Below are 21,953 nucleotides of genomic sequence, written 5' to 3' on the forward strand. Positions count from 1 at the left end.
CTGCTACTGATAGCTGCGCATGTTAAAACGCAATTGCGGCTGCTCCGACCAGGAGGCATATTTTTATTAATGATATGACATTTTATTGCAATAGCAATTATATGGACACTCGACGGGTTTTTGCCATCATGTCCCGTATAAAGTCAAAACTGATAGCATCCCCCCGCCCCCGCGCATCGTATGTTCTACCGCGAGTAAAAGCACGTTAGCGGGGCCGACGTACGCGGCTGAAGCAGAGATCAAACGGGCCGGCCCATCTCCGTCGTTCAGAGGGCGCATGCGATAACATCACCCCGCTCAGGAAGCCTGCCGTCGATGCAGTGAGGAAACGCCCCGCCCGTCTTGCACGAGCATGAAAAAACGCGAAGGGTGGGGGGGGGGGGTCGCTCGAACAGCAACTTTGAACTTTGATTTTAAGGGCGCGGTGGCGATCACTGGTCCGCGCGCTATCTCAGCAGCCATCAGCAGGCGGCTCGTATATCCTTCTACGTGCTGCGCTGTCAACGCGAAGACACTCTGCGGAAAGAGCACCTCTCCCTGGAGCGGCAGTATTATCTTACACCAGCGTTTTGTACAGTTACGAGAGATCGGGTCCTTGCTATCGCATTCATTGCTTCACGCTTGCGGTGAAACTGACTTTCTTTAGAGAAAGCAAGCAAAAAATTTGAATCGGAACCCTAGCACTCATGAGCTCGAAAGGGCAGGGCCTCTTAAAGGGACCGACAACCAACTTTTGTGGTACCCGTTTTCTTGAGTGCAATGGGAAGCTTACCGGTCAGAGCTTCTAATCACAGAGTGGTAACGCGGAGAACGCCGTAAAACATTTGTAATCAGAGTTTTTCGATCTGCAGCGATTATGCAGTCTTAATATCACATGCTGCAAACAGTGAGAGGTGAGCGCGATAGCGATTATACGCCAGCAGTGGTGACAAGTTATGCCCTAAGTATGAAAAGGCAATGTTACGTTTGCAAAGCCTGCGACTACTGCCGCGACTACTGCTTTCTAGCCTATTACATTATTTTACAATAGTTACAGCGTTTTTCTGGGGCTTCTTATAGAAGCACTTTGGCCGTACACAGGTCGCTTTATCACATTTTAGTCAAGCCAAGCCAAGCTAAGCCTTCGAAAACGAAACAAGTGGTAGGATACACCAGCAGTGCTGTTCATGAAGTGGTAGCACTCCTCCACAGAACAGTAAGTCGATGGCATTTTGCGAGCAGCAGCGCAAACTCGCAGGCTACTCTTCAAAAGTCCGATACGACAAGAGTAGACGAGAGGCGAGCTACGCGGGAAACGCCGCCGGAGGCCGCGCGCATGCGCCGCAGCCTCCGTTTCACTGGAAGCCACGAAAGCAGCGCCGCATCTCATGCTTTACTTCTTTTACCTTAGAAACAAACGGGAATTGACAATAACATACATATTCAAATTTTCAGCCCTCGTTCTGGTGCGTGTAAAAGCATTAGACTACGTACAACAAAGTGCGTAAGACTGCATACGTCTGGTTCACGGCGCTCGCGCTAGGCGGCGCGACATACCGGTTTTTGTTACTTTTAAACGCGATTTAAAAATATAAACCCTACTCAGATCGCGAAAAGTATTCTGGAATCTGTCACTATAATTCACGGCCTTTTCATTTCCACCAGGATCTAATCACCCATTCTGGCCAGTTGTCGGTCCCTTTAAGGGGTATTTACCGCACAGTGATTACAAAGCCGTATGTGCTGCTGGAAGGAATTACGAAAACGTTGTTCTGGATGAAGATCCATGTATAAAGTATATCTGAGGAAAAGTGTCAATGCGGTCCCACTGTTCACGTGCTCTTCCACAGACGCGAAGGACGGAAAATTCGCTATATCTATTGCTAGTTATCCCAGATTTCATTCCGCGATATCCAGAAACAGAAGTGACAGACATTTTAGCGGCAGGCGTGTAGTTATTACTGAGTATTGCTTTCATTACGTGCCATGCGACGCTTGAAATGAGCTATCAAGAGCGTTTCTGGAACAGGCGACGTCAGCCGATCAATCGCCGCCCCACTTTCACGTTGCCGATTGGACCAGACGTCACGAGCATCTGCGGAGAGCGTGTTTTGCTGTCGAGCCGACTTGCACAACAGGAGCTGCGTCGGCACCGTGCATGGTGTCATGGCTTACTCGGCACACATGCACGAGCACTGTTTATTCAGCGCAATAATTATTGGTCCGTGGTTCTAACTTTGACGGCCCCAAGATCAAGCTGCACATGTTCTGACGCGCTGGCGGTGCGATTGCCGGTGATAGACGCCCCTAAACCCGAGTCTCTGGCGCAGTTTGGCGCAATTTTCATCGATATTATCAGGATGGCGCAGTAAATACAATTTGGCGCACTTTGGCGCAGTTGGCGCAGGAGTGGAATCACTGCTTACACTACCAGCCGTATATTTACTAGTGAGCCTCCTAGTTCTTTTTCTCCACAGTGTGTCCACGCTCTTCCTAAAGAAGTAACGGAACACCTTCTCTGCCCATCTACTCTCCTTCATATTCCTTAGCCTTTCTTCGAACCTTATTTTGCTCTGAGCCACCCTCGCCTCAAAACCTGCCCATCCCATATCGCCCTTTACAGCCTCATTTGTCGTCTTCCCGTGAGCACCCAACGCGAGGCGTCCCACAGTCGTTTGATTTATATCCATTCCCGATTGCACCTCTGCCCTCATGGAGACCACTGAGTTCCCAAAAGTAAGCCCCGGAACCATTACACCTTTCCACAGACCTCGAAGCTCCTCGTACCTATTGTATCCCCACAACTCTCTGTGCTTCATTACTGCAGCATTCCTCTTTCCTTTTGCTGCCGAGGCTTTTTCCTGTACCTCCATGTACCTGTCACCCTCATTTATCCATACTCCGAGGTACTTGTATTCGCTTACCCTCGGTATTTCTTGGCCCTGTATTGACACCGCCTGATCACAAGGATCATTGAATACCATCAATCCACATTTTGCTATGCTAAATCCTAGTCCTAGAGCTTCCCCTTCCCTTCCACATATATCCGCCAGCTGCTGTATATCCTCTCGACTGTCAGCAAATAAGACAATATAGTCAGCATAAAATAATCCTGGAAGCTTCTGCTCAATCATCAGGCCGCCCTGTTTGTGTGACAGATTAAAACCAAGGTTGCTACTTTCTAGCGCTTTTTCCATATTCACCATGTACAGCATGAATAACAGTGGGGACAAAGGACATCCCTGTCTCAGCCCCTTGCTAATCTCAACGTTTTCTTTGCTACTCATTTCTTCCCATTCTATGCAAACTGTATTTTCTTGGTATATCTCCCTCAAAAGCTGTATACAGTCGTCGCCTATGCCCATTCCTTTCAATATATCCCACAAAATTTCCTGATTAACGTTGTCGTACGCCCCAGTGATGTCTAGAAAAGTCATGTACAAGGGCCTATTTTCTATTTTAGATATTTCTATACACTGAGTGACAACAAACAGGTTATCGTCTAACCGCCTGTCGACTCGAAATCCATTCTGGAGTTCTCCCAAAATATTGTTGTGTTCTGCCCACTTTTCTATTTTCATTTTTACTGCTTGCATCGCCAACCTGTATAGTACCGATGTAATGGTTAGTGGTCTATACGAGCGAATGTTATCCTTTTCTCCCTTGCCTTTATTGATTAAGTTCATTCTACCTTTTCGCCAACTATCTGGTATTTGCCTGTTCTTTAAGCATTTTTCTACTGCTTTCAGCAGTGCTTCTTTAGTGCTATTTCCTAGTTCGTTAATGAGGCTAACGGGAATCCCATCTAAACCTGCGGCAGTGCGCTTTGGAATTTTTCCTTCAGCCTTTTTCCAGTTGAAATTCTCCAGTACTAGCTCTTCCTCGGTTGCTCTCTCCGCCACACATTTACTCACCGGGGAAACCCCCTAGACGCTCTTTTTAAACGTATCGGCTGTTACCTTTCGGATTTACCTAGCGCTTTGTACCCTTCCAATTGATTTCCTCCTTCATCTAGAATATGTTGCTGCGTTGTGACAGATTGTGATAGATGACAGGAGAAACTGGCCGGCGCTCAAGCTGTTGACGCGGAGAGGGCCGCGGTGGCACGGCGCAGGGATACGCGGTGAGCCCACTGCCCCATTCTGGTACACTGTACTGTTGGGGAGAGGTTCTTCGCAGTACGTTCCACATGGGTTTCCTTTGCACATGCGTGGCCGTCGCCTATTAACGGAGACACGCGCCTTGCAAGCGCAGCCGAGCACAGGCATGTCGGGCGTGCGGTAGTGCGGTCCCTAGAATATACTGAGCGTAGTGGTAGTGCCGCTTGGCCGCTGCGACTACGCTCAGCACTTGTTGAGAGCAGATTCCGTGCCACTTTTCCTGCGGCGTGGGGCACTGTGGAGCCTGCAGTGGCGACAGCACCTGAAGAAGGTGTAAGGCACCTGCGGGACTTGTTAGTAGCGACTGACATTTGCGTGCGGTAGATATTGCCGTACTTATATGGCGTTTACCGTACAGAGGTGCTAAGATGCCCCAATGAAATGACCTGTACTGAAGTACAATAAAAACTCAGAGTCGGCCCTTATGCATTTGCCTGAGACGACTGGAAGGTGGAAGCCATCAAGATGATGTTCTAGATGAATTACCAACCCGTTCAAACGCTCACGTTAATAGGCCTAGTTGCTGCATAACTTCGCAGGTAAGAACTTCAGCACAAACGAGGACGAATTACAAAGAGATGAGATGAGCCCTGGCGCAGTGCGCATGTTCCGTCCTATTAGCGCTGAAGTTTTCACTTTCAAAATGTACTGAAGTAACATCTGTATCGGATGGAATGAAGTAGCACAAGCATAGACCTTTAATATTTTCATGAAACTAGATGCATGGGTCGCGGGCCGCTGCGGATGCCTGCGTGCAGCGCATATCACCCATCCCAGCTGCACACCCAATACTTCTTCCAAGTGTAACCACATGGGAGCCTTCGTCCCTCTTTTCTATTCTTCTAAGCTTGATTTTGGCTGTTGTAGAGCGACATTTTTAGTTGGGTCCTCACAGCCGTCGGTGGGCGGCGTCTGCTAGCGCGCGCTGCCCATATTTACCAAGGCCAGGCATTTGCGTGAGGCGGGTGCCAGTAAAGTCGAAAGAACAGGGAAAAATCTAGGGACTTTAGGTGCCAGCGCGCACTGCCCATGGTTGCCAGGCGTGGCCACGCATGCGCAAAGGAGACCCATGTTGAACGTACTGCAAAGAACCTCGCCCGTACTATAGTGCCTAGAATATACTGGCTAGTGTGCTGAGCGCGCGCTTTGGCGTGGCCACCACGCTGATGCCTTCCCATGGTCACCGCATGGTGGCGCTGCGACTCGCTAAGGTCCACCACGTGTCAGTGGCTCCTGCACTTGCAGCTGCGTAGCACGGCGCTTTCTGCTGCGAATACGTGTTCTTCGTTCGTTTTAACAGAGTCGTCAAAACAGTCGATCGGAAGAAGGAAATCTTATTGCCAAATTATTGCCTGCCAGATAATCCTCAACTGGTTGGGCACTAGAAAACGACGAAGCGTTTCACACGTACCTCACCGTCGTCTGCTAGTTTTCGCGACTCTGTGCTTCACCACCAAAGCGAAGTAGAAAAGTCGCAATTAATATACTACGACATGCCCAACTTGCCAGTCGAAAACAATCAGCTAAGGTTAACAAGTTAGGCGCATCGTGTCGTAAAGATGGCTCATGGCAATTTCGATCGCGATCAAGTCCGACTCGGATTCTTCGCTGCTACTCGTGAGCATTCGCTGGTGATTTTACTCGCAGCAGGGTGCTTTGAAGGGCCAGTTGGTACATCTTATTCTGTTGAAAACAGCGCGAAGACGGGACGAAGGCTAAGGAAGCGCTTGTGTTCCTTAGCCTTCATCCCGTGTTCGCGCTGTTTTCAACGCGATTCTACTCGAAGTCGATCCAGTCAACTGCAATTCGCGCCTCTAGTCGCGGTCATATTTTATTATATTACCGACGCATCACACTCGGTATGATGCACCATCATGGACTTGCAGAGTGTATCATGCACCGTCAGATCAGTGGCTATGATAATTCTCGCGAGCAGATATTTGATCCGGAGCGGGTCGACAGTAATCGCGAATTCCCGTGTAACCTGGTGTTACACAAATACAAATATTACACACGCTGGTTTTACACAAATATTTCTTGCAGACATTATGACACTAGCTTTTGCACTTTGTTCGCTTCCACAAACAGGATGCATTTTGCTCATCCAGTGCTGCAGATATGCAGCATATGCCCCATACTTTCGGATCGGTTGTTTTGATGTTTCTGCAGTTCAGCTGTGCCTACTGCATTGTTGTACTACTGAGTAAGGCTGTAGAGCATCGTTTATTCGCAAATGTAGGGTGGGGTGGGTCACTTTCACTGTTCTGCGTTTTCCAGCATGGCACCCGTATTTTCTAGACCACATGCGGTGAACACAAGCCAGTCTGAATAGGATTCACTACTCATGCATTTTATTTGAACGGCACTGCTCACTTCACAAAAACATTACGAATGTGTCTGGAGCTTGAATTTCATTTTAACAGAAGGAAAGGTAAGTTCAAAGAAACCGAACAGGGGTCATTAGTCAAGATCGACATCTCAATTAGATAATTTCGTTACTGTAGCATTGTGATTATCTGAAATATTGCCTGAAAAAATCAAGTGCAAGGCAACTTTGTGAATATGGGCTCTTGTTTTTAACCGCAATGAACAGTTTAAGGTGGGTTTTTGGTAAAAAAATTCACTTTTGGGATTTCAGAATTACCTGATACAGCATTTATTTACCTTTCAGAAAGTATACCACATTTTGGCACTCGCATTCCAAAAGAATTTTTGGTTCTTTTTCTTTGGCACAATGACAGGTAATGCGCGCGTACTGCTACGTTATTTCTGCGTTTTTTTTTTCAAAAGAACATCTTTGTAATTTCTGTACCTTTTTCTCGAGAACTCGTGGGCTTAGAAAACAAAAATTTCCACGTGTTAACTAAGGGCATTTACATAACTGGCACTAGAACCATTAGCCTATGCGCATTGGTATTTTTTAGTATTAAAAAATCAGTAATAAGTGGCAATTTTCATAAATCAACAAATGTAAAAAAACAACAAATCTAGTTTTTGTTGTACGCTCACAATTTTACTTCCACTTCTGTAAAACCTTTATACAAAATTGCAATGCTCTGCAGATGGCAGATCTTATTTAAAAAGTACATCAGTAGAAAAACAAACACAAATAAAAAATATTAAACAATTTCAAACTATCTTTGAGTTTTAATGTAACCTGCGTCTACCTTAAAATACCTCGCAAATTTTAGTCATAGCTTTCATTACCTGCTGTCAAACTTCGAAACTCACTTTCAAAGTTTGAACCCACCTTAATAACTGGGAATATAATCCGAGCTTCACTATGAGAAATCCCTCTTTTCCACAACTTAACCATCAACTTATGAAACATAAGTAATGATGAAAACACACATAAATGTGAAAAAAAAAACGCTCGATAGAAGAGACACGATAGAAATAGTCATAATACCAGTTCTTAAATGAGCAAAACGCAGTGGAAAATGTTTAACGGGCAGGAAAATACTCACACAACTGCCTAATATAAAAATATTAGTGAAAAACCTCATCTGTACATCAACAGAAAATGCGATAGCCACTCCGACACAGCAGACACGAAGCATGTTTTGTGCCTGCCCTGATGCTTCACCCGCTGCATCAATACTCTTTGCAGTTCTAATTTACACGTGCGTACACAAAGAACAGCGCAAACACGATAAAAACAGACAAATTCGGACACGAGGCACGGAGCAGTTATAAAGCTGCGGAGGCACAAAGACGAGGACACGCCGGCCAAACCGGCGCGCGCGCTACACCTTTGCGACAAGCGTCGCCGCCTGCTGGCGAAAGTTGGAAGGCACCACCGGCCCTGCCACCTCCTCCCATAGGAAACCCCCTCCGCTCAGCACACTAGCCAGTATATTCTAGGCACTATACCTGTACTGTTGACTGAGCACGGGGGCCGCCATTGCTTGACAGCGATGGCGATCAGACTGCCCTGCTTTTGCAACTGGCTTGAGTTGCTTCTTAGTCACAGATAATCTGAAGCCAAAGCTCAGTTGTCCACGCTGGGGTGCAATCGCGGAACGATTCCTTTTCGGATGCCTTTCCCATGCTTTTCGCGCTTCGCCAGTGGTCAGAGCGACAATACATCTGCGCTATCAACGTGAGCAGCCCTGGGGTGCAATCGTGGGACGATGCCTTTTCTAATGCCAATGCTTTTTATGCTTTTCGCGCTTGGCCAGTGCGACCGGTGGTTGGAGCAACAATTTGTCCGCGTTATCAGCAGGATCAGCCAGCGCCGAGTGGTGGATGATAAGAATAACATAGAATAAGGCATAAGTCATCCCTCCACGATAGCCCATTGTCACAATGTCAATAGCTAACCCGCAGCACCCTCGCGCGACGCTGTTGCTTTGTGTGTTGGGGAGTCACGTCTGGAGACCGGAAGATGGGGACGCGGGAAAAACAAAGGATAGTTCGTTCTGGGGCACGAGACTAAAAAGCCACCAAAACATCGCCCAATGTGAGCGGTGCAAGCACATTTCGTGGTGGCTACCCTGTCCCACCGAGCAAAACTGGCGTCTTCGTGTACCCAGAAATTCCCTAGGGAAGTCGCCAAGTGAGGTGAAACTTGAGGCACTCGAGAGCGTGTCCTGCTTTATGTTACATCGCGAGTGTTCGCTTGAATTAATACAGATTGTTAAGACTATCAGCTGCGCTAAGAAATCCATCATCTGCGCATTTATTATTTGACCTGAAATGTAGCAGCTGGCGTTTGAAGTAGACATCCGTAGCGGCTTGTCACAATTGTGCAGCAAGTTCACTATGCGCTGACGCTTCACGCCACCTGATTCATTGGTATCTTGTAATAATCTCTCATAATTAAGTTTCTCCATGACACTATTCCAAGTGGCTTGGTCTGTTATTTCTCTAATGAAGAGGGTTGCAGCTAATTCGTTTGCGTGGCAGGTAGCAAGAATTGAAGAAACCTTTGCTGTGCACTTGCGCATTTATTAGACGTTTGGGTGCTCGTACGGTGACTGGAGACTGCGTGGGCGCCTATTTTGTAATTAAAGAAGACAAAGCATCAGGTAACGTATGTGGCAGTTACGATTTCCCCTGCTGGTGGGCTTCGCTGCACAGGGAATCGTCGATACCGTAATGCACAACCACGGCCGCTGGATCGCTTTTTTATCCAGCGGCCGTGGCACAACTAGTACATGCTTTGTGGCATAACACAGCTGCAATGCCATAAAGCTCACTATAGTGAATCTGTCATCTTGCAGCACGTATATATAATGTAAATATATAGTGCATTGAATCCAAGAGGCAGTGCAAGCATGGCGTAAACAAGCAGGGTACGAGTCAAAATATGGGCGGCGTGCACAGCACAGATTTCTTTGCGCTCCACAATGAAGGAATTGCTTTGTAAGTTTTACCTCTACACAGGGGTGTAATGCGACGAAAACCAAATGCCACGCTGTGATGCTTGCTACCTGTGGCTGCAGTAGTTGCCGGAAAGAGTATCGCCAGGTTGCTTCAGTGGCGCAAAGTGTTCTCTGGTCCGATACGTACACGTTTCACACGACCATGTTGATGAAAAATAAGTAATAGGAAAACTTTAACGGCTTCACAGCAGCTTTAGAACGAACAATTGTCTCGAGGGACAGTCCGAGACGCCCATCAACGGATCCTTCTAGAATGAATATTTAAGCTTCAGACAAGCATTTTATGCATATTTCATAAAGGTTATATCGAACTATACATAACTTGCAAGTGACGTCACTTCCTGTCTTCCGTCCGCCATCACCGAGCACATACGTCTCAGTGACCGCGCTGTGTTTATGTTCGTGCGCGGATCGTTCGGCGTAGTGCGTGTGTTTTGATCGTTTGCCTTGCGCGTATGACGAACGAGAATCATTCAGGACATTATGCAGCCTGCAGTGTCGTCAGTGGTGTAGCACGTAATGGTTGAAACAAGGTGTGGGTTCGAGCTAGTTGGTACTCCATGATCACTACTTCTTGCGCAAAATTTTTTCTAAGACGACGGACGAAACAGACACGGACGGGCGCAAACTTCCAACTGAATTTATTATTAACATGTGCCCTACATATGTACAAATATGACTATGACAAAACAAAACAAAAAACACCAATGCCACAGGTGTGCAGTGTGTCAGCGCGCATTAGCTACTCACTCCCCCAAAATGTAGTGACCCTTCCAAGAAAGCCATTTCCTTCTGTGTCAATGACACTGACGTCATGCTCACGCAGTTGCTGCCCTCCCTTTGCATTTTGGCTGCCTCCACAATCTCTCGTGTGCGTTGATCCGCGTCATGAAAAACAGCAGTACACTGTTTATACAACGGTTTGCATCCACACTCGTGGCAATGAATGGCCAGATTTCCATCCCTGCCCCCTTCCACCCTGTTCGCGTGCTCACGCAGGCGGTGGTTTAGACACCGACCTGTTTGCCCAATGTAAGGTCGTCCACACGAGTGGCAACTTGTACACGACTTCCTTCGTGCAGTCAACATACTTGTTTCGGTGTTTTACGCCGCATTTTTCCTTTTTGGCTATAAATGGGCTTGTGGCAATGCAGAGTTTAGACAGTTTTTCAGGCGCAGACATGACCACCTGTACGCCGGCTTTTGCACCAATCTTTTTAAGATTGTGCGAGATGCCGTGCAAGTAAGGAATCACCGCCATCTTTTTAGGCCGCATGGTCTCCTGATTGTCACCCTGATTGTCTTCATGCGAAGCAGCCGCAGCTTTCTTCTGCGTCCTCCTGATAGCGTCAGCCACAGCCACTATCATCTCCTGCGGGTAACCGGCTGACGTCAGGCGAGACACCTGCGCGTTGAAGCTTCGGTTCATAGCGTGCTGGCACGTCTTACTGAGCGCATTGTTCAGACAGGAGCTGATTATGGCTCTCTTCACCAATTTGGTGTGGGCGGACCTAAAGGGCAGCAAAGGTTTCTGGCTACGCGGTTCATACATCCAACACACGTGAGCTCTTGAAAACGTGAGGCAGAGGTCTAAAAACCTGAGACGGCTCTGAAACAACTTCGCGCGAGTCATTTACAGCGGCGCTCTTCTCCGCCTGCATTTTGCGGCGCTCAAACTGCACAGATTTCGTCGCTGATTGCTGCATAAAACCATGACCCAATAACATGTTTGGCGCCCAGTCGGGGTTCGTTTCACCGAAGAGCTGTGTTCAATTCGGTGCTTCATGTTTCGACAAAAATTGACCTCGCGCATAACTCCGTGGTGATACACTCGGTGAAAAGGTGAGGAGATTCGGAAGCATAACTTGCCTGTTGTGAAGTGAATCGCCATTGCGAAGTGAATTGCCAGTGTGAATCGCCATTGCGATGTGCAGCGTTGACGGGAAATGCGAGAGCCGCACAGCTTGAGTCGGTGTCGTCTGCTGCCATGTGCTCGGTAATGACGCCGCATGCCGCGAAATCGTATCCCAGAGTTCCGCGGTGTGACGTAGTTGCAAGTTATGTATTTAGCGATGCCCTTTGATTCCGATGTATGCGAGTTTTACTGTATATACACTTAGCCGACAGTGTGCATTCGTAACATACTGGCCCGTTCAGCGAAGCATTATGTGGTGAGGAGCACTGATTTTCCGGGCATAAACAAATACTTTTTTTATTATATGGTATTTAGGAGATGTTGGTGCTTCTGTATAGCACCAGCTACTCCTTTTCACTGATGATAGGATATGTCAAAAGCAGAGAAATTAAAAAAATTTTTTTTTAAGTTAACTTTTTAACTTTTTTTTAATTAACGAATACCTTTTTCTGTTGTATACAGACTTATATAAACTCTGCCTAGCTGTTCTTTTAGAACAGCTAGGCAGAGTTCATATAAGTCTGTATACAACAGAAAAAGTTATTCACAATGGTGTTTCATATATCTGCTTGATACAGCACACATGCGATGGGAGCCATATGTATGCATATGCGACATATACCGGTTGAGGATGGCCTAGATCCATCACCTCGATGTGTCCGCTAGGCACTGGGAACTCCACTAATCTGATGAGAAAATAAGCAATCTGCATCGCTGCGCCTCGAACACACATGCTGTGGGGTAGGGAGGCCAGCTTTGGCGTGACGCTCGTTCGCGTGGTGGCTCGATCGCCACAAGCATTTGTTTAAAACAAGCAATAATATTGATTATATATATCACGGAATATTGGAGCTAAACATTTTTCCAAGGTACCTTTTGGGAAAAGCTGGCTTTTCTGGAACTACAAAACAAGGCCTAAACGGCAGCTCATATGAATATATAGCATGCTAGCTGTTCCGATCACTTCTTCCCCTCCCTTATACGGAGTAGCATGTAGGCGCCTTTAGGTACGCCGGCCGAATTCTCTGTCTTTCATTAAAGAGCTTTCTCTTTCTTTCTCTCTCTCAAACTCCTTCGTCCAAAAAGAATCAGCTTCGTAAACTAATGCGCTTGATACGCCAGCAACGTTAACACAAAAATGAAACCTAATGCACTGTACGGCTATGCCTGCACTCGCAGAGTGCATAATTGATCTCACTGAGCTGAAACAAAACTGATTCCCCCTCCTTGCGAACTGCTTGCCCCTTAGTCAAAAAGTGGTCCTTTCCAAAGAAAACAGCAAATATGCACCTTTATTCGTGCGTCCGTTAAATCAAGCCACCTGCATTTCCATGGTTAAATCGCATGATCAACGTCTCGCACGCACGTAGAGCCACGGGAGTAGGCTAGGTACGTCTCTCTTGGAATTTCCTAGGGACAGCACCAAAAAGTTGTCTGGCAACGCGGCATGTTTTGGTGGCTTTTTAGTCGCTCCCCGTTGTGGGCTCTCGTAGCACCATGTCTCATTTTGCTATCGAGATTCTGATGGCCTCCTATTATATTTAGTCTCTGGCTATCTTCCGGCCATCTGTACTTGTATCAACTGGCGACGAAGATAAAAAGAATTTTCTTGTGAGTTCCTGCCGCTCCACTATCCGTCCAAATGCCAAATTTCGGCAATCTTGAACCTTTCGAGAGAGGAGGCGACGACTGGCCCTGCTATGTGGACCGGCTGAAGGCATTTTTCACGGCAAATGACATCGCTGAAGACAAGCAAACAGCCATCTTCATCAGCTGGTGCGGGCAGAAAACGTATGCGTTGCTTCGCAATTTGGTCAACCCTGACCAGCCAAGTGATAAGACACTGGACAAGATTCTGTTGGTTCTATCAAACCACTACTGCCCGAAGCCCTCTGCTGTTGCGCAGCGTTTCTGCTTCAACTCGCGCGTTCGAGCAGAAGGAGATTCCATCAGCAACTTCATTGCAGCGCTGAAGAGCCTTTCCGAGCACTGCAACTTCAGTTAAAGAGCTTGAAAACATGCCCCGCGACCGCGTCGTGTGTGGCATCAACAACGCAGACGTCCGAACAAGATTGCTGGAAAGCCCGGACCTGACTTTCGAAGACGCGGTGCAGACTGCCCTAGCAATGGAAGCAGCAAAGAAGGATGCAAGGGAGATAGCGCAAGCTAATGCTAGCACCTTCTTTTCCACCCTCCGCGTCTCGACAGCACTGGTGGGTGTGTCCTGTTATTGCTGCGGGGATGCACACTGGGCGTCCGCTTGCTAGCATCTGAAGACCGTCTGCAGTTACTGCCACAAACACGGCCACTTGGCGAAGGTTTGCAATATGAAATGAAAAGACTAGCAATCACAAAGCGACAGCTCTCCCAGGCCGCGTTCATTTGCGGGCCGAAGTTCACTGTCGGCGAGCAACTGTCATCGCGTAAATACTGTCCAGGATGAAGCCTCCACTACAACTTCGCCTGCCGAAGTTTTCGACATGTGGCAAGTTGACTACACCAAGGCACCCTCCTCCTTTTACCGTCAATGTGGAAGTTTGTGGCAAGCCGCTCCGCATGGAAGTGGACACAAGGGGAAGCGTCTCAGTCATTGCCAAGTCGCGTTTGCTACAGCTTCTACCTTCAATTCCTGTGCAACCGTCTCAAGTATTTCTGCGAAGCTATTCCGGGGATTTAAAGAAGGTACTAGGCAAAGCTGATGTCCATGTAAAGTTTCACAGCAAGGAGATTGACTTACCAATTTTTCTAGCAGGGAACGAATCAGCCACTCTGCTCGGACGCAACTGGATGCAGGAATGGGGATCGGCATCTCCAACATTGAAGTTAACATTGATGCACTTTCTGATGTGAAACACGTAGTGCAAGATTACACTGAAGTGTTTGAAGAAGGTTTGGGTATGTTCAAGGGTGCGAGGGCTTCACTACATGTACCTTCAGATGCTCCACCACGGTTCTTCAAGCCACGCCCACTGCCGTATGACTTGACAGACGGAGTCATACAAGAAATTCAGCGATTAATAAGAGATCCCATCCTTGTTCCGGTGAAGACAGCTAGGTGGGCTGCTCCAATTGTTCCCGTGACAAAACAGGATGGGCGCATCAAAATCTGTGGGGACTTTGGTGTCACCATTAAACCACTCACAACGGTGGAACGCTACACTATTCCAAGGATTGAGGACTTGTAGACTGTACTGGCTGGAGGTGAGAAACTTATAAAGTTGGACTTGCGTGTCGCATACCAGCAAGTCGTCCTGGATGAGGCCTCTAGAGAGCCCGTCACGATTTCGAGGCACATAGGGTTGTTTCAATATACCCGCTTACCTTTTGGGGTCACATCTGCTCCAGCTATTTTTCAACGCAAGATGGAGAACTTGCTCAGAGGTCTGCCACATTTAGCGGTCTGTTTTGAGGACAATCTGATAACTAGTGCGAATGATGCTGAGCACTGTTGTAACCTCCGTGCGGTACTAGGCAAACTTCAAGAATCGGGCCTCGAGTTGAAACTCGAGAAGTGCCACTTCATCATACCCCAAGCTGGGTATCTCGGGCACATTATCAGCAAGGAAGGCCTCTCCCCGAACATGGACAAGGTGTTTGCCATTCTGCACGCTCCTGTGCCACAAGATGTCAAGGAACTTCAAAGCTTCTTGGGACTCGTCAATTTCTATCACCATTTCTTGCCCAACCTTTCTGCACTTCTCCGTCCGTTGCATTTGCTTCTTGGTGATGGAAAGAAGTGGCAGTGAGGAAAAAAGCACCAAGATGCCTTCACTGCCTGCAAGCATCTGGTGACTTCAGCTCCAGTTCTCGTACATTTCCGCCCTGACAGGCCTGTGTGTCTCAGCTGTGATGACACCTTACGGTATAGGCGCAGTTTTAGCACACAGTGCCGTCGATGGCCGAGAACGTTCAATTGCCTTTGCTTCGAGAAGTTTATCAAAAGCAGAACAAAACTATAGTCAACTTGACAAGGAAGCACTGGCATTGGTGTATGGTGTGGACCGGTTCCACCAGTACTTGTGGGGCATACCGTTTGAAGCACACACTAACCACAATGAAAAAAATTCACCGCCATATCCACGAAGTGAATGATGTTAGAGGAGCTTGCTCGGAGATGATCGGGTAACCCGCGAATGCTCCGTGCACATTCCTCTACCATAATATATAGACGTGACAACGTTGTTATACATACATTACATCCACAATGTTTATTAATTTGCGGTTGGATGCACTATATACATTTTGATCAAGTATATATACATTTGGATGAACTATAAACATTATATATACACAAACGATGTTGTTTTACCAAGTTCAAACACATTGCTCTACCATCGTATATAAACGTGACAACGTTGTTATATATATGCATTACATAAACAATGTTTATTAATGTAAGGCTGGATGCTCTATATACATTTTGATGAAGTATATATACATTTCGATGAACTATAAACATTATATATACACAAGAGATGTTGTTTTACCAAGTTCAAGAAGGGCGTCCCTCGATGAGTTCGGGGACTGGTTTCCCTTTAAAGATGATTGCTTTATGATGGATGAACTATATGCATTACATATACACAAGAGATGTTCTTTTACGAAGTACAAGAAGGGCGCCCCTCGATGAGCTTGGGGACTCGTTTCCCTTTAAAGATGATTGCTTTATGATCAGTAAAGTATGTTGCCAAGGGATCATCGATGATGGGACGCAATGGAAAGTTCGAGAAGGCAACATCGATACAGGTGTCCTGACGGTGGTGGGACGTTTGCAGTCGTACGATACGCATCAGAGAGCGTAACGTGACATCATGTGTTGGCTGGTTATTGGCAAGGCGAGATCTTCCCGAGCTGCTGCTGCGTTGCGAGCCCGTCGCGCTGCTGCCGTTCATTCTGCGGAGCGGCAACAAAGAGAGTTCACTTAGTGAGCTCCCCGCGAAGAGAAAGGAAACCAGCGAAACGAGCGGTGCGGCCAGCGAGCAGTCACCTAACTAGCGCTTGCGCCGAGCGTGGTGTGTGCCGCCTTGAGCGGCGGCACCATCTAGTGAGCATTCTTGAAATCACCGGAGAGAGCGCAGCTGCGCTGAGCGTGGTGTGTGCCGCCGCGCCGACGGTCACAGAGGTGAGGACAAGGCGCGAGCATAAGAAGCTTGGCGAGCAAGCTCCTAAAAATTCGAAAAACAGGGAGTGGGTGCTCGAGCCGACGTTTCAACAAGTGGACTTGTCTCCTTCAAGGCTGGGACTTGTCGACTTGTCGAAGAAGACAAGTCCACTTGTCGAAACGTCGGCTCGAGCACCAACCCCCTGTTTACGAATTTTTTCATCGCAAGCTTCCATCTTCCACTTCCTGCCATTTTTTTGGATACACTAACCACAAGTCACTTCACGGACTTCTGGGTGCCAACAATCCTGTTCCTGTGCAAGCTTCGCCAAGAGTAGTCAGGTGGGCTCTGAAGCTCTCCGCGTACAATTACAAACTTGTCTACAAACCTGGCAAAGAGCTCGGGCATGCCAATGCGCTTAGTAGACTGCCGCTGCCCAACGACTGCACTGCATGTCCTCACCCTGCTGGAGGAGGCATATCTACAACTCCTCTCTCCAACTGTTGTAGCACGAGCCACAAGGGACGATCCAGTATTGAGCCATGTTGTCCTATCTGTGTTGAAAGGAGAAAGCCTCCCAGCGGGACCAGAGTGGAACCCCTTCAATGCCAGAAGTGCGGAACTCAGTATCCGCGAAGGCTGTCTGCTATGGGGATCAAGAGTCGTTATTCCGAAAAAAATTGCTGGCCCAGGTACTTGGCGTGCTCCATGCCAGCCAACCTGGTATCGAGAAAAGCGAGATGATTGCCAGGAGCCATGTCTGGTGGCCAGGCATTGACAATGACATTGCAAACAGTGTGGAGAGCTGTGCTATGTGCCAGGCTCAACATCGAGCTGACCAGCCAGTGTAGCAGGTGCCTCTAAATCGTGTCAGTACTCCTCTAAGAGCGCCCGCCAGACGTCGGGACCGGTGAACTACAAGAAGATAGATGGTGCTGAAAAAGAAGAAGAGGCGGAGTACCGCATGGACGGAGTCTAGTACTACGAGGAGGCTGACGGAAATCCCAAGACGACGAATGGGACTTGGAGATGGAGTGCATGAACGCCGACAATGCAGAGGTCCATAACAACATGGACAATGCCAAAGGTGCTGAGGGAAGGAGACATCAAGTGCAGGAGTACCGCACCGAGGAGGAAAGCGAGAACGACCGTGGGGACGGCACACGCAAGCAGCGCCGTGCTGCTAGCCGCAGAGGACATGGCACGGAGCGACCGGCATAGAGGCCAGGCGGCAGCTATCACGGGCCACAGGAACCGGCGACCCACCAAGGAAGACAAAGACGAGGACGAGGGAGTGGCGACGCCCAGGCGGAGATGCCGACAGACATACTCTACAAGGCGCCTGCCACGAAGGAACACCCAAAGTGCAGCGCCCAGACCATGCGGGGCAGCCACACTACGACAGAGTCAACGGCTGTCGAGCTAAAGAATAATGAGTGGTCGACAGACTGTGCCGGTGCACACTTGTGTGCACTGCGATGTGTGGTCCACCGTGGCCTCCTCTGCGTCCTCCTCCCGTTTCACGAGAGGAGAGGGGGCAGTATGGGAGTGCACAAGAAAATTCTTTTCATCTTCGTCGCCAGCTGATACAAGTACAGATTGCCGGAGACTAGCTATACTAGGAGGCCATCTGGACCTCGATAGCAAAATGAGACATGGCACTACGAGAGCCCAACACAAACTGACTGTTTATTTTTCCCGTGTCCTCATCTTCCAGTCTCCAGGCATGAATCCCCAACATACACAGCAACAGCGCCGCGCGAGGGTGCTGCGTGTTAGCTACAGCACCACATCATCAACATTGTGACACCCGCAGCTCGCGCTCAACGGCTGCTGACGGGCAGTCGCATCCGAGACTTGGACGAGTAAAGATGTGTCCCTTTGTGTCTCGGTCTCTTCTCTAAGAGGTTCCAGGCCAGCCGCTGCTCGGAACCCCACAACGTAGCACAACACATGAGAAGCCAAGTCCAGAGTTCTCATTACATGAGAACTGTGGACCATTATCACTGCAGACTATGCTGAGTATGCTGTGGTGCATTCTAGGAACATAGATTGACGATTTTGGGGAAGTATTGCCTATTGTAACACACAATCTTGACCCTTCAGATGGAAAAGGTCTACTCGTACTTCCTCCCAGGAAAAACTTGGTGTTTGAAAAGGCATTGTTGGCTCTGTGCATCGGGTGTGTGTTTCTGTTGCACACTTGGCACGGAGACCAGCATCTCGATGTGGCTGTTGACTCCAGGCCACGACATGGACTCTCGAGCGACGATTTTGCATAAGTTGGTACCTTGATGCCCATCATGAATGAGGTCGAGTATAGAACGCTGAAGGTTGAGTATAGAACAGCGCTTTGCGATAGATGGCGAGACACTGGAAGTTGTAAAGGAGTACGTCTACTTAGGACAGGTAGTAACCGCGGAGCCGAACCATGAGAGTGAAATAACTAGAAGAATAAGGATGGGTTGGGGCTCATTCGGCAAGCATTATCAAATCATCAATGGTAATCTACCACTATCCCTCAAGAGGAAGGTATATAACAGCTGCATCTTACCGGTACTTACCTACGGAGCAGAAACCTGGAGACTTACAAAGAGGGTTCAACTTAAACTGAGGACGACGCAGCGAGCGATGGAAAGGAAAATGATAGGTGTAACCTTAAGAGACAGGAAGAGAGCAGAGTGGGTCAGGGAACAAACGGGGGTTAAGGACATCATAGTTGAAATCAAGAAGAAGAAATGGATATGGGCCGGGCACGTAGCACGTCGGCAGGATAACCGGTGGTCATTAAGGGTAACTGACTGGATTCCAAGAGATGGCAAACGCGTGAGGGGGAGACAGAAAATTAGGTGGGTAGATGAGATTAAGAAGTTTGTAGGTATAACGTGGCAGCGGAAAGCACAGGACCGGGTTGATTGGCAGAACATGGGAGAGGCCTTTGCCTTGCAGTAGGCGTGGACAGGCTGATGATGATGATGATGATAGAACGCTGAAGAGCCAAAGCAGAGACTGTCTCTACAATGCTGCTAGTACATCAAGCAGCAGCCTTGACTGCCTGGGCCAGCTTTAATGCAGTATTCCATGAGAGGATCCGAGGCGCGCCCGAAGCCTCTGCACAGGCATTTCGCGTGTTCCGCTAATTCGCCATGCACCAGTTCTCGTGGTGGCGACCAATACACGTGTGCACGGGACTCTCTCTCTCTTCGGACAGAGCTGGGTAAGCACGTGTTTCCCTCTTGTCCCTTTTGGGAATCGCCAGACTGTAAACTGCCTGGGTGCCTCAGCATCCTCGGCGGGCGTGTTTACCTTTGTGTTAGCTCCGGTTTCTTACGTTAAGCCAAACAGCAGTACCTAGTGCTCGTGCGTGGTCGTACTACGCTGAGCCACAACTGCCGGAGGCCCACACGTATGGAGATTTGCCCTAGCTCTCGTGAACAGGCCCAGCGGTCATCACGAGAGTGCACAGCATAGCCGCGAGGGTCCTTTTCCCAAGCGGCGTGCCAAAGCTAGCCATAGCCAGCTGCGATGTCCTCGCAGTTCCCCTAGGTGTACCGTCCGCGCATAGGACCCTTTGCTTCCCCGTGTCATGGGAGCGGACGTTATGCTGTGTGTTGGGATGCCACCAAAGGCAAATAAAGTGTTTCTGTGTGTGTTGTTAGATCGAACACTGTCTGTTTTGCCGTGCCGCATTCAACGCCTTTGTTAGCTGAGCGTGCGAAGCGGTGCACTGCACATGAGCAGGTGACCATGGACGCGGCCCTATGGCTCGCTAAGCCTGAACCTGCGGTGGTCGACTCCGGTGAGTATCGAGGCCACCACATCCATCAGAAGGTTGCATTCACTGTCATTCGCTTAGGCATGGCGGAGCTAAACTTGACAAGTAGTGACTAAATCTAGGAGAGAATAAACTGCTTTGACAAAAACTTCAACTTGATCAGAAGCACAGCAGCCATGGGTGCACGAGTGTGTCAGCCATGGCTAACAACTTGCCGGGTGCAACAGTACCTGGTACTGTAAGATCTCGTTAATTTGGCCCCCATTAATTCAGAAATTTGGATAATTCGTCATTCCCACACCCTCCCTTCAAAAATGTTCATAGCCCTATGACAACAAACACTCGCTAATTCGATGCAAAATTGCACGCGCACTGATTGATTCGGACTGGAGGCAAGCGGAAGAAGGCAAAACTGAAACTGAAACTGCATCTCGGAGGCCATAATATTTATCACATTGCATTTTCTTTGCCACACATGTGCAAACTTATGGTCTCCGAGATGGGCTCCGGCAGCAACGGTGCGCTGTTGATGCCGATCACAGAGGCCAAGGAAAACCTCATTTTTTTCGAAAGCTTATGAAAGGGGACACAAAGTGGCAATTTAGAGCACGCATCGTCCTGTCATTGGCAGAGAACGGATAACAAAGAAACAAGGCCTAAAACGGATAGCGTGCAGACCTGCAGGTCTCAGTTGTGCTTTTTTTCCCCTCTTCAGTGTGTTGTGACATATCGGCGTATCGCAAGTGTTGGTGCGCGAGGTGGTGGTCGGGCCATAGTGGTGGTGTGATATATCATTCGGCCGCGATGTTGGAACCGGCGAAACGCGCGAAGTACGCAGCAAAGGACTTGACAACCAAAGTGAAGATACTAAAGGCACTCAAAGACGGCGCTTCCAGAGAAGAGGTGATGAGTCAGTTCGATGTAGAAAGAAGCACGCTATCAATGTACGTGAAAAACAAGGCTCAAATAATGGAAGCGTTTGAGGGCAAGAAATTTCACGCCAGACGAAAGCGATTATGCACCGCAGCCCACCCACAACTGGAGGAAGCGCTTTTGCAGTGGATCGTTACTGCACGCGAGTCGAAGCTGCTGTTGAGTGGACTACTTATATGCGCGCAAGCATAGAGGTACGCTCTACGAATGAACATAGATTCCTTCAAGGCATCGGAGGGTTGGCTTGCGCGTTTGAAAGAATGGCGTGGCCTCGTGTTCAAGACCATGTGCGGGGAGAGGGGTGAGGTGGACGAAGAAGTTTTGAAAGAGTGGCAAAACGTGCATCTTAAGGACCACGTGGCAGCCTACGACTCGAACGACGTTTTCGACGCCGACGAAACGGCACTCTTTTTTAAAGCACTTCCAGATAAAACTGTCACTTTTAAAGAGAACCCGTGCACCGGTGGCAAACAAAGCAAGAAGCGGGTGACAGTGCTGTTAGCAGCAAACATGACTGGCACAGAGCGCCTTCCGCTTGTGGCTATCGGGAAGGCGCTGAAGCAGAGGTGCCTCTACAACATAAAACACTTCCCTGTCGAGTACCGTGCAAATCGGAAAGTGTGGATGACCTCCGACATCTTCCGTGCCTGGCTGCAGGATCTAGATCACCGCTTCAGTGCCAAGAAATGCAACATGCTCTTC

The 21,953-nt window shown here is 48.4% G+C and overlaps 1 protein-coding gene across 2 annotated transcripts in view; it reads right to left on the reverse strand.

Moving 5' to 3' along the window:
* Nucleotides 1–21,953, reverse strand: part of LOC119391003 (ARF GTPase-activating protein GIT2) — a 369,377-nt gene that overhangs the window by 268,602 nt on the left and 78,822 nt on the right. The window lies entirely within an intron of this gene.

Source organism: Rhipicephalus sanguineus, chromosome 4 (assembly GCF_013339695.2).
Source record: "Rhipicephalus sanguineus isolate Rsan-2018 chromosome 4, BIME_Rsan_1.4, whole genome shotgun sequence".
Classification (NCBI taxonomy): domain Eukaryota; kingdom Metazoa; phylum Arthropoda; class Arachnida; order Ixodida; family Ixodidae; genus Rhipicephalus; species Rhipicephalus sanguineus.